An 18,515-nucleotide genomic window follows, 5' to 3' on the forward strand; every position below is an offset into this window, starting at 1 on the left:
TGAGAAGTGTCCCACATCACATATACGTTCTACCTCATTCTTTTTAACAGCAAATTTTACTCCATTTTCTAAATTTGTCATAATGTATTTAATTGAGGCTGTGTGATGAACATTTAGGTTCTTTCTGACCTTTTCTATTAGCAGACTAAATTAATGAGAATAACACATAATGCTTCTCACATGTTGCTTTTACACTGATGCTTATATATTTTTTTTTTTTTTTAGGAATATGCCATAAAAATTGATCATCCCATTATAGGTTTGGGGTTTATCTATTTTGAAGAAAACCTATTAAAGTTGCTTAAACATGAAAACACCAGTAAAAAGTGTGGCACTCATTGACAAACAGCCAAAGTGACATCCCTGGCATCTAAAAAAAGTAAGTATTTTAGAAAAAAGTGGTCACTTAAAATTTTTTTTAATTTGTCAAATCTCCCAGGATTGAATAGACGTTATCTGTGAATTGACTGTAGGAAGCTGTGTTTGTTTACCAGTTTGCTCTTATACAATTTACTAGGAATTAAAAGAGGAATAATTTTAAACAATGAAAGTATTGCTTACATAGCAGAATAGGTATAAACAATTTAAAACAACTCAAATATTTCAGATTGAGAGGAGCAAAGACATCTGGGAAGAATCCTTTGTTCATTAAAATTATCACCTGGGTCCCACACCTCCTCTCATTCTGAAAAAAAGTCCCCAAAGAACCATTGGTCAATGGAACACTGAAATGTTATTTGATTTATAAAAGATAGCTAAATATCACAGTCTAAGAAAATGTGAAATATACCTGAAAAAATAGAGAACAGAGAATCTCATGAATGTGCCTTTCGAAGAACTGGGAGATTCAGTTCAGTCACTCAGTCGTGTCCGACTCTTTGCAACCCCATGAATTGCAGCATGCCAGGCCTCCCTGTCCATCACCAACTCCCAGAGTTCACCCAGATTCACGTCCATCAAGTCAGTGATGCCATCCAGCCATCTCATCCTCTGTCGTCCCCTTCTCCTCCTGCCCCCAATCCCTCCCAGCATCAGGGTCTTTTCCAATGAGTCAACTCTTCGCATGAGGTGGCCAAAGTACTGGAGTTTCAGCTTTAGCATCATTCCTTCCAAAGAAATCCCAGGGCTGATCTCCTTTAGAATGGACTGGTTGGATCTCCTTGCAGTCCAAGGGACTCTCAAGAGTCTTCTCCAACACCACAGTTCAAAAGCATCAATTCTTCGGTGCTCAGCCTTCTTCACAGTCCAACTCTCACATCCATACATGACCACAGGAAAAACCATAGCCTTGACTAGACGAACCTTTGTTGGCAAAGTAATGTCTCTGCTTTTGAATATGCTATCTAGGTTGGTCATGGTTTCCCATAAATACTTGATTCACAGAACGGAGATTTATCTCCTGACCAATGAATATCCACCAAGGATTTCTCTCCATCCTCAAGGCAATGAACTCATTGCTTGGATGGTGGTTGGCCATCCCTCTCTTTGCACTCCCTGCCAATAAAACAGCCTTCAGCAGATTGGCCTGCAGCTTGCTGGAGCACGTGTTTTCCAAATCACTGTTCCTCTGCTATTCCTGACTCAATTTCTGATAATTCATCCTTGCCTTAGTTTACCTCCGTTAACAAAGTTATAGGTGTCAAATTTAAACCAGCTGAGACAAATCAGGAAATTCAGTCACACACAACTAGGAAGTACAGTGTGAAACTGGCTCAGCCGTATTCAAGGTTTCATGTATCCTCGGGGCTGGCTCCTGTTTGACTTCTGAGCTCTCCTGCCTTGATATGTTACCTCTTTTTCTCCTGCACACAGTTTTTTCATGCAGCCAGGGAAGATGGCCCTTTGTACGGCCGGACTCATATAGTCCAACTTAGCAAATGCAGCAGACAAAATTACTTCTTCTCAGTTTTGGTTGGGCCAGAGTATCTCAGAGACACAGGGTATGGGAGCCTCCAAAGGATGGGGTTGGAGGGATGATATATATATAAAGCTACGTTTGGTGATGGACAGGGATGCCTGGCATGCTGCAGTTCATGGGGTCGCAAAGAGTCAGACGCGACTGAGCGACTGAACTGAACTGAAGTTACACAGTTAAGGAACTAACAAAAAAAAAAAAAAAGGAACTAACAGCCTCATGGGAAAGACAAGAGTAAACAGAAAGCTGTAGTTTTGTGACACTGTGTGCTCAGAAGACCAGAAGAGTGAGCTCCCAAATCTTTGTTTTTAAAAATGGATTCAACCTTCCATGGTTAATATCAACGTTGCCTCATCTGAGTACATGCATAGTACTTGACCTCTATACTTCATTTCTCTTAAGTACAACATTTTCTCATGCAAAACTGTAGTGTAGCTTACTCAGCCCTCCTCCCCTACCTTCCTCCCATCCACCACGCCCCTAATCTCAAGAAGACAAAAGAAGCTTATTCTGAATTTCAAATGAGCAACGTTTTCTAGTCTATTTCCCCAGATATGTCAAGCTTATTTTTTTCAGGTGTGTTTCTGTATACATTATCATCCATTAAGATTTCAAATAGTATTTGGGGGGGACAAGGGAGCACAGAAGCGCCAGAAGAATTAAATAAATGCCAGTTTCTAAAGTAAACTTCTCCTTCATGGATCATAACCTTGTTGTGGCAAAGGGGCTTGTGTAACTCCATGAAGCTGTGAGCATTGCTGTGCAGGGCCACTCAGGACAGATGGGTCATACCGGAGAGTTCTGATAAAATGTGGTCCACTGGAGAAGGAAATGGCAGCCTACTTCAGTATTCTTGCCTGGAGAACCACATGAAAAGTATGAAAACCAAAAAAAAAAAAAAAAATGACACCGGAAGATAAGCCCCTCCCAGATTGGAAGGTGTCCAATATGCTACCAGGGAAGAATGGAGGGCAAATACTAATAGCTCCAGAAAGAATGAAGCAGCTGGGCCAATGCAGAAACGACACTCAGTTGTGGATGTGTCTAGTGGTGAAAGTAATTGATGCTTTCGAATTATGATGCTGGAAAAGACTCTTGAGAATCCCTTGCAAGGATATCAAACCAGTGAACCCTAAAGGAAACCACCCCTGAATATTCGTTGGAAGGACTGATGCTGAGGCTGAAGGCCCAATACTTTGGCCACTTGATGCAAAGAACTGACTCACTGGAAAAGACCCTGATGCTGGGGAAAGACTGAAGGCAAAAGGAGAAGGGGGAGGCAGAGGATGAGATGGCCAGATAGCTCAATGGACATGAATCTGAGCAAACTCCGGGAGATGGAGGTCAGAGAAGCCTGGTGTGCTGCAGTCCATGGGGTTGCAAAGAGTCAGACACGACCCGGCAACTGAGCAACAACAAAGTAAACTTCAGGCAGCCTCGTTCTGAAATGCCTTTTGGAACACATGTAAAAGCTCAGATATTTAAATTGAGGGACACTTAAAAAGTCAATATTGAAATGTTGAGACATTTCTTCATAGGATTCTGAAAACAAAATATAAATGATAAAATTTGATAATAAAAATAAGCAGAACCGAAGCATGCATAAAGGTTGACTCATTTAGGTAAATTCCTCAGAGCCCAACTGGCATTTCCATGGGTGGTGATAACAAAATTAGTTTTTAGGGTGCCCAGAGCTGATTTCCTAAGACCAGCAGAGAAACTCAAAGTGATGGTAGGCTTTTAAAAAGTGACTTTGATTTCTATAAAAAGAGAAAACATTTTTAGACATTGCCAGAGGTGCTTAGGAACAATACATTGCATGATGCTGATCTCGACCCAGAAAGATAAACAAGCTATTTACAAGCCTTTATCCATGGCTCCCTTAAAGTTAGCTGGAATCTTGGGGACCATAAACACTATATAATGAATGTATCCTAAAAAAATTACTGAATGTATCCTAGAGTTGATGGCATTACGGACTCAATGGATATGAGTTTGAGCAAGCTCTGGGAGTTGGTGATGGACGGGGAAGCCTGGTGTGCCACAGTCCATGGGGCCGCAAAGAGTCAGACACAACTGAGCAGCTGAACTGATCCTAGAAAATAATGAAAGCTTGGAGAAGCTATAGACAACTCAGGACTTCCTCTGTGGGAGATTTCTGTCTATTTAGAACTTTTATGCAAAAGAGTTAAAGTCTGACCTAGGCAGGGGGGTACTAAGGGAACAGCCCAGTAGAGACAAACACTGAAATCAAGGAGCTGAAGGAAGTCAGGAAGGACTGGTATCCTGATGTTTTAGGAAAATGAGGAAATTCTGCAAAACACTAATGGTTTGCAGCTGGTAAAAATGCAAAGAAGAGGGGTTTCCCTGGTGGCTCAGTGGTTAAAAAAAAAAAAAAAAAAAACCTGCCTGGTAATGCAGAAAACACGGGTTCCATCCCTGGTCTGGGAAGATCCCCCACACTGCAAAGCCACTAAGTCTGTGAGCCACAGCTACTGGAGCCTACATGCTCTAGGGCCCGCAAGCCGCAACTTCTGAAGCCCACGTGCCTAGAGCCCACGCTCCACAACGAGAGGGGCCACCACGACGGGAAGCCCCAGCACAGCATGAAGAATAGCCCCCACTCGCCGCAACTAGAGAAACAGAAAAGACTAACAGAAAGCAAACATATTCTAAAACTGGGCAAATATGGTTGTTGAGAGCTGGCATCAGAAGAAAACCTGCATGCTCTGCATGTGGTTTTTTCCTGTCTGAAAACAACAGAAAGGTCTCTTTTAGAATAAGCAAATCGAATTCAGTTTGGCTTTATTATCACTCAAAAATAGGCAATGGCCATTTCAATCCTGCTCGTATGTATACTGTTTTGCTTTGAGTTAGTTGCATTTAACAGGTTTTTACTTTCATAGAACTATAAACAGAATGGACAATATGCTGGACTCACCCTCCTATTACTTAGGCCCGGTACGGCTGTAATTTATGTAGCCAGAGTTGGCCAGGTTGCAGATTGGTTGTTTTTGTTCAGTTGCTAAGTCATGTCTGACTCCTTGCGACCCCATGGACTGTAGCCCGCCAGGCTCCTCTGCCCATGGAGTTTTCCAGGTGAGAATATTGGAGTGGGTTGCCATTTCCATCTCCAGGGGATCTTCCCAAGCAAGGGATCAAACCCACGGCTCCTGCATTGGTTGCAGAGTCTCTACCAAAATACCCATTCTCAGAGAAGGAGAAAAAAAAAATCTGCAAAAGCTCTACCTAAGATACCCAACTGTCCCTGTTAAGAGACTGCCCTTTGCACTATGCAACAGAATACTTACCATTAGTACCTGAACATCTCTCCTACAGAGAAATGTGAAGGTGACAGGGGCTGCACTGCACAGGAATTCACGAATGACAAATGGATCACACGGTCTTTTTGAAGCAGCATCTTCTCAGATGCTTGTGTATAAATTAAATAACAAGGGGGTGGGCAATGACAAAGACAGTCTTCTAAGGCATTGCATGTTAACTACCAATTAAAACCAATGATAAACAAACCCACAGTAATTAGTTAGAAACATTATATACATCCAGGTATTATATATATATTTATATTAGGGTGTATATATATACATAACTCAATGAATATATGAGCCATGACATGTGGGGCCACCCAAGACAGACGGGTCATGGTAAAGAGTTCTGACAAAATGTGGTCCACTGGAGAAGGGAATGGCAAACTACTTCAGTATTCCTGCCTTGAGAACCACATGAACAGTATGAAAAGGCAAAAAGATAGGATACTGAAAGATGAACTCCCCAGGTCAGTAAGTGCCCAATATGCTACTGGAGATCAGTGGAGAAATAACTCCAGAAAGAATGAAGAGAAGGACCCAAAGCAAAAACAACACCCAGTTGTGGATGTGACTGGTGATAGAAGCAAGGTCTGATGCTGTAAAGAGCAATATTGCATAGGAACCTGGAATGTCAGGTCCATGAATCAAGGCAAATTGGAAGTGATCAAAAAGGAGATGGCAAGAGTGAACATCAACATTTCAGGAATCGGTGAACCTAAATGGACTGGAATGGGTGAATTTAACTCAGATGACCATTATATTTCCTACCGTGAGCAAGAATCCCTTCGAAGAAATGGAGTAGCCATCATGGTAAACAAGAGAGTCTGAAATGCAGTACTTGGATGCAGACTCAAAAACAACAGAATGATCTCTGTTCGTTTCCAAGGCAAACCATTCAATATCATAGTAATCCAAGTCTATGTCCCAACCAGTAATGCTGAAGAAGCTGAAGTTGACCAGTTCTACAAAGACCTACAAGATCTTCTAGAACTAACACACCAAAAAAGATGTCCTTTTCATTATAGGGGACTGGAATGCAAAAGTAGGAAGTCAAGAAACACCTGGAGTAACAGGCAAATTTGGCCTTGGCGTACAGCATGGAGGAGGGCAAAGGCTAATGGAGTTCTGCTAAGAGAATGCACTAGTCATAGCAAACACCCACTTCCAACAACACAAGAGAAGACTCTACATGTGGACATCACCAGATGGTCAACACCGAGATCAGATTGATTATATTCTTTGCAGCCAAAGATGAAGAAGCCCTATACAGTCAGCAAAAAAAAAAAAGACCATGAGCTGACTGTGGCTCAGATCATTAACTCCTTATTGCCAAATTCAGACTTAAATTGAAGAAAGTAGGGAAAACCACTAGGCCATTCAGGTATGACCTAAATCAAATCCCTTACGATTATACAGTGGAAGTGAGAAATATATTTAAGGGACTGGATCTGATAGACGGATTGCCTGATGAACTGTGGATGGAGGTTCATGACATTGTACAGGAGACAGTGATCAAGACCATCCCCAAGAAAAAGAAAGGCAAAAAGGCGAAATGGCTGTCTGAGGAGGCCTTACAAATAGCTGTAAAAAGAAGAGAAGCAAAAAGCAAAGGAGAAAAGGAAAGATATAAGCATCTGAATGCAGAGTTCCAAAGAATAGCAAGAAGAGATAAGAAAGCCTTCCTCAGTGATCAATGCAAAGAAATAGAGGAAAACAATAGAACGGGAAAGACTAGACATCTCTTCAAGAAAATCAGAGATACTGGGGGAACATTTTATGCAAAGATGGGCTCAATAAAGGACAGAAATAGTATGGACCTAACAGAAGCAGAAGATATTAAGAAGAGGTGGCAAGAATACAAAGAAGAACTGTACAAAAAAGATCTTCATGACCCTGATAAGCACAATGGTATGATCACTCACCTAGAGCCAGACATCCTGGAATGTGAAGTCAAGTGGGTCTTAGGAAGCATCACTATGAACAAAGCTAATGGAGGTGATGGAATTCCAGTTGAGCTATTTCAAATCCTAAAAGATGCTGCTGTGAAAGTGCTGCACTCAATATGTCAGCAAATTTGGAACTCTCAGTAGTGGCCACAGGACTAGAAAAGGTCAGTTTTCATTCCAATCCCAAAGAAAGGCAATGCCAAAGAATGCTCAAACTACTGCACAATTGCACTCATCTCACATCTAGTAAAGTAATGCTCAAACTTCTCCAAGCCAGGCTTCAGCAATATGTGAACTGTGAACTTCCAGATGTTCAAGCTGGTTTTAGAAAGCAGAGGAACCAGAGATCAAATTGACAACATTGGCTGGATCATGGAAAAAGCAAGAGAGTTTCAGAAAAACATCTATTTATATTTTATTGACTATGCCAAAGCCTTTGACTGTGTGGATCACCATAAACTGTGGAAAATTCTGAAAGAGATGGAAATACCAGACCACCTGACCTGCCTCTTGAGAAACCTGTATGCAGGTCAGGAAGCAACAGTTAGAACTGGACATGGAACAACAGACTGGTTCCAAATAGGAAAAGGAGTACATCAAGGCTGTATATTGTCACCCTGTTTATTTAACTTCTATGCAGAGTACATCATGAGAAACACTGGGCTGGAAGAAGCACAAGCTGGAATCAAGATAGCTGGGAGAAATATCAGTAACCTCAGATATGCAGCAGAGAAGGCAATGGCAACCCACTCCAGTGTTCTTGCCTGGAGAATCCCAGGGATGGGGGAGCCTGGTGGGCTGCTGTCTATGGGATCGCACAGAGTCGGACACGACTGAAGCGACTTAGCAGCAGCAGCAGATATGCATATGACACCACCCGTATGGCAGAAAGTGAATAAGAACTAAAGAGCCTCTTGATGAAAGAGGAGAGTGAAAAAGCTGGCTTAAAGCTCAACATTCAGAAAACAAAGATCATGGCATCATTTCATGGCAAATAGATGGGGAAACAGTGGAAGCAGACTTAATTTTCTTGGGCTCCAAAATCACTGCAGATGGTGACTGCAGCCATGAAATAAAAAGACCCTTACTCCTTGGAAGAAAAGTTATGACCAATCTAGACAGCATATTAAAAAGCAGAGACATTAATTTGTCAACAAAGGTCCGTCTAGTCATGGCTATGGTTTTTCCAGTAGTCACGTATGGATGTGAGAGTTGAACTATAAAGAAAGCTGAACACCAAAGAATTAATGCTTTTGATCTGTGGTGTTGGAGAAGACTCTTGAGAGTCCCTTGAACTGCAAGGAGATCCAACCAGTCAATCCTAAAGGAGATCAGTCCTGAATATTCATTGGAAGGACTGATGCTGAAGCTGAAACTTCAATACTTTGACCACCTGATGTGAAGAGCTCACTCATTTGAAAAGACCCTGATGCTGGGAAAGATTGAAGGTGGGAAGAGAAGGGGACGACAGAGGATGAGATGGTTGGATGACATCACCGACTCAATGGACATGAGCCTGAGCAAGCTCCGAGAGTTGGTGCTGGACGGGAAGGCCTGGTGTGCTGCAGTCCGTGGGGTTGCAAAGAGTCAGACGTGAGTGAACTGAACTGAACGAGCACGATGTCTCTTAAGGCTTGTCTTTAAGAAATACTTAAGAAGCAGCCTAAGGACTCTGGTAGCTCAGTGGTAAAGAAATCGCTTGCCAATGCAGGAGACATGAGTTTGATCCCTGATCTGGGAAGACCCCACTGTGGAGCACTAAGCCTGTAAGCCACAACTACTGTGCCTGTGCTCTAGAGCTCAGGAGCCACAACTACTGAGCCCACGAACCCTAGAGCCCATCTTCTGCAAGAAGAGAAGCCACTGCAATGAGAAGTCCGAGTACCACGGCTAGAGGAAAGCCTAGCTGCAGCGAAGACCCAGCACAGCCAAAATAAGTAAACATTACTTTTTTAAAAAAGATCAAAAGAAAGAGCCTAGGGTAGAGGTCAGTAGTTTTTTTTTTTTTCTGCAAAGAATTAGATGGTAAACATGGCTTTGTAGGCTGTACAGTCTCTGTCATGCATACTCAACAGACACTGTATGACAGCAGTCATAGACAACATGCAAATAAGTGAGTGCTTGTGTTCCAGTGAAAATTTACACTCAAATTTGAATTTTATATCAAGTGTCTGATATAAAATTCTCTTTGGTTTCTTCAACCATTTAAAACTGCAGCAGCTATTCTTAACTTGCAGATGATAAAAACGATCTATGGACCAGATTTGACCAGGGGCCATAGTTTGCTGACACCAATATCAACAACACCTGCTCACCCTACTTCAAGTTCTTTCATAAACAAAGGCAAAGAAAACAGGCCCCACCCACGAGAAAGCAACCAGGTGGTAGCTCTTACTACTAATGGATGGCCATGTTAACTCTAGGAGTGAGAGATAGAAAGAACCAATATTTCTTGAAAACCTAGTACTGTGTTTAAATCTTGATTTACTCCTCACAACAGTACTATTACAATGTGTGTAAGTAATAATGTGTTACTAATACTATGGCATTACATATACACTTTTCATAGTTGAGGAAAAGTGAGACTCAAAGATTAAGTGCCTCCACCTGGTCCTCAGGTAGGGTTTGAACATGGGTTGGTCTTTTCAGTAAACCTTCAGTGTGGTATTGCAACCTGGGAAGACCTGAGTTGGTAGTGAAGAACGGAGGAGTAGAAGCTGTACTCGGAAGAGATGAAACTCAGGAAGACAGACCTTCAGTGCCAGGGCAACCGGGCGTGCCTGAATTTGAGCACAGAGGAGGGAATGTGAGAATTCGCTGCTCTCCTGGCGCAACAGTCCCAGAGGCCACCCCAGATCAACCCAAACTGACTGGAGCGTTTGAGCCCCAGATTGGCCTGCCATGGTAGAGACAGGCAGCCCAGCAGCAGATCATTAATTTAATTCAGCCAGACCATATAGCAGGTAAACCCCAGTGCGAGGGCTACGGCTTTAACACTGCTGTTCCAAGAAATGGTAGGTAGATTAACTTCTGGTATTTCCTCTTCTCTCTTTTTTACAATTGTAGCCTATATTAATTTTATAGAAACTTTAGAAAAATACAGACAAGGGATATAAAAACTCCCCATCAACATAATCACATTGACATTTTTGTATAATATCCTTTACATTTTATATGTTAAAGTAGGACTATGCTATTCATACCACTTTTTGCACCAAATATATATATCATGAACATGTTTTTGTGTCATTTCCCAAAATCTAATTTGCAAAATGTCCCAGAAAACAAAGCAAACTGACCATAATCAAATAGATTTGTGCAATGCTGTACTGTCCCAGCCTCAGACGTTAACAATGGCTGTTTGATTAGACCAAAGGTTGGCAAAGAGCTCCAGTAGAGAAACCTGGGTCACTTTGCCCGGAGTATCTCTGATTTAACCTGTTTAATCATGGAATCTTTCTAGAACATTTGGAAAATTAACATTCTACAGAATATCTTTGGTGTAAAGCTGTTCTGTATCATTTGTAATGGATGTACCATATTCCATTGTTAAAGTGTTCATTAGAACTAAATATGGAGATTGTTTTCAAGTTTTCACTATTATAAACAATATATACCACCAGGTACATTTTTGCAACTCAACCTTCACAGACACTCATGATAATTCCTTGAACATGCAATTGCTTGGTCAAGGATATGAATATTTTTAAAGTTTTTAAGAAATGGATGTTATAATTTATATAATATTTTACATGAGAAACTGAATGCTATATTTCACTTTTAATTTTGTTTTGCTAATGACTAATACTTAGGTTCAATAATCAGGCAGATTTTTACTAGATGCTTTGTATTTTGTGACTATGCTAAAAGCAACATATATTGATTTTATAGAGCGACTGAAACTCTCATAAATGTCTATTGGCAGCATCTTCTAAAACGAATACATGGAAATTCTACGTATTAGTATTCTACTGCTATATAACAAATTACCACAAACTTAAGAACAAAATTATTTTTAGCTTACAGTTCTGTAGATCAGAAGTCCACCACAGCGTGGCTGGGTGATCTGCTCAGAATATCACAAGGCTGAAATCAAGGCGTTGGGGAGGATGAGTCCTCATCTAGAGGCTTTGGGGGAGAACCCCACATCCCTAACTCACTGTTGGCAAAATTCAGGATTTTGATGTTGTAGGGCCAATGCCCTGTTTCCTTGCTGGGGGCCAGCTGAGGTCATCCTCTGCTTCTAGAGGCCACTTTCCAGTCCTTGCAAGTTGGACCCCGTATCCTCAAGCCCCCAACAACGCAGCAAGTATTCCTTGCGCTTCATGTCTGACTCCCTTGTCTGCTCCCAGATGAAGAAAGCACTTGCTTTGAAAGCAGCTGTGATTATATTAGGCCCACCTGGTTATCTCCCTATTACAAAGCCCACCTGGAAAACCTATCATTAGGGCAAGGATTCTAAATGGCTGCTTTTATTATTCTGCCTACCTCCTCCTATGATTGAGCAGTTACAGTCCTAGATATATACCCAACAGAAATGAGTGCATGTTTACCAAAACACATGCACAAGAACACTAACAGAAGCACTATACACATTAACCAGTATCTGGAGTAATTGTTCAATAACAATTGTGAAAATTGTGAAATATTTTGATGACTGAATAGAGAAATGAGAGTGAACAAACTACAACTACTTACAGTGACATGAATGAATTTCACAAAAGTATCGTGGGGGAGTAGATAATGTGTTTTATGGGAGCAAATGGAGGGTACTTAATCCAGCCCAGGAAGTCATAGAAAGCTTTCTAAAGGAAGGTACAGCCTTCACTAGGGCTTTCCAGGTGGCACTAGTGGTAAAGAAGCCACCTGCCAATGCAGGTGAAGTAAGAGATGCAGGTTTGATCCCTGGGTCAGGAAGATCCTCTGGAGGAGGGAAAGGCAACCCGCTCCAGTATTCTTGCCTGGAGAATCCCATGGACAGAGAAGCCTGGCAGGCTACAGGCCACAGGACTCCAGAGTCAGACATGACTGAAGCAACTTAGCAAGCATGCACGCAGAGTCTTCTCTGCAAAGAAACAGAGTGAGTGATGGGGACGGGGAGGACAGGACTGAACTAACTGAAAGAATATGAATAGAAGTAACACATCTGTAAAAATTATCAGCAGATGGGTATTATGAGTGGACGGCAAAACAGTGGGGGTAAATGGTATGCCTAGAGAATTTGGCAGGGGTCAGGACATGGAGAACCTTGCAAGCCATATTAAGAATATTGACCTTAATCCTTTAAGTGACAGGAACACGGGAGGTACTGGCAAAACAAAAGAACATAGATGGTTTATATTTAGAACACCGACGTGGCAAAGCAGATGATCATGTTAAAAGAAAATACGGAGGAAACTATACTAGTTAGGAGGCTATTCAAGGAATATAGGTGGGACATTATGGGAGCCTGAGTGAGCTGGAGAGGGACAATATAAGGAGCATGGATGCCCTGTACCAACCTCCCTTCCAGACACTGCTTCTTTAAGTCTTCAGAACATTTTTATAGTTTTTAAATTCTGTGGCCCAATTGTCTCCTAGAAAACATGTGCCAGTCTGGGTTCCTACTAACAATGTGCCCATCTCTCCTAATTTCTGACAAAATGGGTGCTTTATTTTTTAAATCTTCACTAATTGCCTAGGCAAATACAACTGTGTTTGCTCAAATACAACTGTGTGTGCTCAGTCACTCAGTCGTGTCCAGCTCTTTGCAATCCCATGACTCCTCTGCCCATGGATTTTTCAGGCAAGAATACTGGAGTGGTTTGCCATTTCCTTCTCCAAAATATAACTGTAACTCATTTTTCTTATATTGTGGTTTTGACTGAAAGCATAGTGAACATTTTTAAATGTTTGACTATTTTTATCATTTTTTAAAGTGTCAATTCATATTATTTGAATTTTTCTAAATGTTTTTTTATACTGACCCGTAAGAAGATATATATTAAAGATACTAACCCTTTTGAGGTGCACTTTTCCATATCTGTACCTTTCAATTTTGTTTAGGCTAATTTTTTATAATAGCTTCACATTATTAGTTAAATCTACTAATTTTCTGATATTGACTTCTACTCTTAGATTTTTATATTTGAGTTCTTTCTCAAAGCATGATTTGAGGAATATAGATCTTCACCTATATTTTATTCAAGTGCTTTAATAATTCTATTTAAATATTTAATATAGGAGTTAATTTGGTATATAGTTTTTAGATAATTAACTGGCTAAACACTGGCTAATTCATGCTTTCCCCATTGACTTGGAGTGTCACTCTTATATATTAAATTCTTATGTCTTTAAAATGGGCTGTAATTCCTGGTAGAGCAAATTCTCCTATATTATTTTTCTTTTAAAAAATATTCTTGACGATTCTTTTAAGTCAGGGTTAAACTAGCTTCCTAAATGAACTGTTTCCCATCATTTTCTATGCTTTATGTTCTAACAGTTTAAATTCTAAAGAAGATATTGGTTCCTTAAATATTTGAAAGATTTTGCCTATAAAATTATCTAGGTGTTGAAATTCTCTGACATTTGTTTAACTTTGTTTATAGTTTTTGGTCTATACTGTACTATTCATCAAAAGTGTTCTTCTCCTAAGAAAGTCATTTAATCAAAATACCCCAAATTATTATAATATCTATAGTTAATCTCTTTTCATTTGTAGTATCATGCATTTATTTAGATTTTCTATTTTTGCCATTTGGCTTTGTCAAAAGGGACATTTTTTGGTCTTTTCACAGATCCACCTCTTAGGTTTAATCTATTCTTTCTTCACGCTTTTCCCAGATTTTATTCACTTTCTTGCTTCTTGAACTGATTGTTTGGTTTATTTTTAATGGATAATAATAAAAACATATAATAAAACTCCAGGAAATGATGAAGGACAGGGAAGCCTGGCGCGCTACAGTCCATGGGGTCACAAAGAGTCACACGTGACTTAGTGACTAAAGAACAACAAAGGCTCTGAATTTTCCTTCTAAGTAAAGCTTTTGGGTATATTTTGGATATATAGTTTTTTCTCTTATTTTTATTGACTTAAACTGATTATAATTTGTATTTTCTCTTTCATTAAGAATTAAGATGTTGCTGTGGTTGTTCAGATGCTAAGTCGTGTCCTACTCCTTGCAATCCCATGAACTGCACCACGTCTGGCTTCCCTGTCCTTGGGTATCTCCCTGAGTTTGCTCAAACTCATGTCCACTGAGTCAGTGACACTATCCAACCGTCTCATCCTGTTGCCCCCTTCTCTTCCTGCCTTCAATCCTTCCCAGCATCAGAGTCTTTTCCAATGAGCTGGCTCTTCACATCAGGTGGCCAAAGTATTGGAACTTCAGCTTCAGCATCAATCCTTCCAATATATATTCAGAGTTGATTTACTTTAAGATTGACTGGTTTGATCTCCCAGAGAGATCCAATGGACTCTCAAGAGTCTTCTCCAGCACCACATGTTCAAAACCAACAATTCTTTGGTGCTCAGCCTTCTTTATGGTCCAACTCTCACATCCATACATGACTTCTGGAAAAACTGTACCTTTGGCTATATGGACCTTTGTTGGCAAAGCTATTTTATGCTTTTTAATATGCTGTCTAGTTTTGTCATGGCTTTTGTTCCTATGAACAAGCATCTTTTAATTTCATGGCTGCAGTCATTGTCCATAGTCATTTTGGAGCCCAGGAAAATAAAATCTGTCACTATTTCCACTATTTCCCCATCTATTCCCCATAAAATGATAGGACTGGATGCTATGTTCTTCATTTTTTGAATTTTCAGTTTTAGGCCAGTTTTTTCTTTCCTCTTTCACCTTTATTAAGAGGCTCTTTAGTTCCTCTTTGCTTTCTACCATTAAAGTGGTATCATCTGCATTTCTGAGGTGGTTGACATTTCTCCCAGCAATCTTGATTCCGGCTTGTGAGTCATCCATCCCAGCATTTCGGCATGATGTACTCTGCATATAAGTTAGATAAGCAGGGTGACAATATACAGCTTTGAGGTACTCCTTTCCCAATTGTGAATCAGTCCCTTGTTCTATGTCCAGTTCTAACTGTTCCTTCTTATCCTACATACAGGTTTCTCAGGAGGCACATAAGGTGGTCTGGTATTCCCATCTCATCTCTTTCAGAATTTTCCAGTTTGTTGTGATCCACACAGCAAAGGCTTTAGTGTACTTAATGAAGCAGATGATTTTTTGGAATTCCCTTACTTTTTCTATGATCCAGTGGACATTGGTAATTTGATCTCTGGTTCTTCTGTCTTTTCTAAATACAGCTTGTACATCTGGAAGTTCTTAGTTCACGCGCTGTTGAAGCCTAGCTTGAAGGATTTTGAGTATAATCTTGCTAGCATTTGAAATGAGTGCAACTGTAATTTGAATGCTCTTTGGCATTGCCTTTCTTTGGGATTGGAATGAAAACTGACCTTTTCCTAGTCCTGTGGCCACTGCTGAGTTTCCCAAATAAGATGGCATATTGACTGCAGCATTTAAACAGCATCATCTTTTAGGATTTGAAATAGCTCAATTGGAATTCCATCACCGCCTCTTAGCTTTGATCATAGAAATGATCACTTGACTCCACACTCCAGGATGTCTGGCCCTAGGTGAGTGACAACTTGTTATGAATTGTTCCCTTTACTGCCTGCTAGTCAGAAAGTGTAATCTCTGTTACTTATTGTCTTGTATCTTATATTTTTTAACACGTTTCATAAATATTTGAAAAGATGTATATTACCAAAGTCGTCTCTTATTTAGGTAAGATTGCAATTCTGTAGTTTTCATGAAATTCTCCTGGCTTTTTTTGTTTCGTGTATTTTGATGGAATGTTACTAGCCACTGTTACATCTTCAATATAGAATATTGAAGATGTATATAAAGTAATCCCTTCTTTCATCCTTTTTTTCATTAAATTCTATTCTGATTTTAATATGACAACTCTTAAGGCAAAGGCCAACAAAAAAATAATTTATTTTTACTGGATAAAGATAATCCTTGTTATTTCATTTTAAGTGAAGCTCTTGTGAAATATGCACACACACAATTTCATATTTTGATTCAACTGAAAATCTAACTTTAAATAAGGAAATTTAGGTGCCATGTGGATTCTACTTTCCTTATTTTTGTCTGTTTCTGTATCTCCTTTCTTTTTCCTATCTTGTGCTATGTATTGATCAAGGCTCTTTCTGCTTTTTAAATTTTCTGCAAATTGTACGAGAAATAACTATTTTATGATTTTGTACCTTCTAATTACTCTTCCCCTTCCCCAACCAGATGTCTGTTTCCACTATTCTAATGCAGCACTAATAAGTTTCACCAATTACCTCAAATACCTCATCTCAATACTTTGGACACATTTTAGCACTAGTCTTACTACAGCTCCCAGTGACATTCAACAGAATTGATTAATCTTCCCCCACCCCCACCCCCACCCCGTCCCTTATTCTGTTGTTGTTTAGTCGCTAAGTCATGTCCGACTCTTGTGATCCCATGGACTGTTGCCCACCAAGCTCCTCTGTCAATGGGATTTCCCAGGCAAGAATACTGGAGTGGCTTGCCATTTTCTTCTCCAAGGGATCTTTCCGACCCAGGGATCTTCCTGACCTAGGGATCGAACCTGCATCTCCTGTTTGGCAGGCAGGTTCTTTACCACTGAGCCACCTGGGAACCCAGTGCATTATTCTAGGACCCTGCAGTTTTCTAAGTTTTGTGACTTCTTCAGCTACATTTCTGTCCCCCTCCCTTCTCCTCTGTTCTAGACTTTCTCTCTATTCTACCACAGGTGATCCCACCCATTCCTGTGGCTTCAGTTACCTCAAACATGCCTGTGACTTCCAAATCTCCAGTCCACACTTCTGTGAGTTCTAAACTAGTATGTATAATTGTTCTCTCAACACGTCCCTGTGATGTCTACGGGCAATATGTCCACAGACGAGTCTACAACTTTCCTTCACATCTCCTTTCCTTCCAGCCATCTCCTTTCCTCCACCTCATCCAACTGCATTAACCTGTTGCTCCGCCCATAATAACCTGAGGGTCATGACTGGAGCTTTTTATCATTCACCCCTGACATCCTAACATCTTCAAGTCCAAATGATTCTTCCCCCAAGGCATTTTTGGAACTATTCACTTCTTCCTACCGCCACTGAGCCAAATAATCATCATCTCTTGCCTGGACTAATACCAGTCTCCCTGCTTCCATTCTTGCCCCTCTAAAATCCATTTTCTACCCACACCCAGAAAGAGCTTCTTGAAAAACGTGTATCTGATCATAACCTTCTTCTGCTTGTAACCTTCCATGAGATTTCCCCCTCTGAGAATCAAAATCAAACATTACACTGTAACCTGCAATACAGGCCTTATAATCTGGCCTGTGCCAACCACCCCATCCACTCTCATCTTCCTTGTTTATACTCCGGCCACCCCTTCCTCGAGTTCCTCCAAAATCCTGATCACCCTCCTGCCAAACTCCTCGCACTGGCTCTTCTCACTTCTTCCATATCCGCAGGCCTGGCTCCTCCGTGTCACCCAGCTCCCAGCTCATACATTTAAGTCCCCCCAGGGAGACTCAACCTAAAGTAGGCGTTCCCCAACACCCAAGTGACCAACTCTATTTTCACTGCACTGCTTACCACCGTCTGAAATTATATGGACACTCTGTTTACGCGTTTTTGGGTTTTCATCCCCTAACTCATAAACTCCTTGAATGAAGAGCCTTTGTGTGCTTTTGTCACCTTTGTGTCCTCGGTGACAACAATGCGTGGCACTAACAGTTGCTCAATGACATGGGTCAAATGTGAATAACCTGCTGTAGTAGGCACAGAAAGACGGAGGCTTCGGTTCAGCAGATCCAGATTTAAATATGGTCTACACCACTTACTAGAATGTGTTAGCAAGTTAGTAATTTCCTCCATCTGAAATATATGGATAACAGTGGTATCTTCTGTAAGGAGCTGTACAGAGCTGCTGTAAAGATAAAATGAGAAAAAAAGCACTGAACGCTTGGCACTGTGACACACAATGAAAGCTTAATAAATACTAGCTAGCTAGTATCTACTTATACTAGATTATATTGTGATTAGATTTTAGAATATTTAGATGAAATTACACACACATATACACACACTTTGGTGTTCATCTTCACTTGGTTTTATGGTTTTACTGTTTTGCCTTTGAGACTCCAATTTGAGTTCTTATCAATACCATATCTCAAGAGAATAATCTGAGTAATGTTCTCTGACTAGTTCCTAGTATACCCCAGAATAGTTAAAAGCTTTATAGACCTCTTTAAGTGATTTAC

The 18,515-nt window shown here is 40.5% G+C and overlaps 1 long non-coding RNA gene across 1 annotated transcript in view; it reads right to left on the reverse strand.

Moving 5' to 3' along the window:
• LOC147367007 (uncharacterized) overlaps positions 1-18,188 on the reverse strand; it is a 71,412-nt gene extending 53,224 nt beyond the window's left edge. Inside the window, exon 1 of the long non-coding RNA XR_015169716.1 lies at positions 18,096-18,188. This is a non-coding gene — a long non-coding RNA (uncharacterized LOC147367007). The remainder of the gene's footprint in view (positions 1-18,095) is intronic.
• Positions 18,189-18,515: the final 327 nt, after the last annotated feature.

The sequence above is a fragment of the Bos grunniens genome, chromosome 8, assembly GCF_055505025.1.
Source record: "Bos grunniens cultivar Pamir isolate PY7600 chromosome 8, Bosgru_T2T1.0, whole genome shotgun sequence".
NCBI classification, from domain to species: Eukaryota; Metazoa; Chordata; class Mammalia; order Artiodactyla; family Bovidae; genus Bos; species Bos grunniens.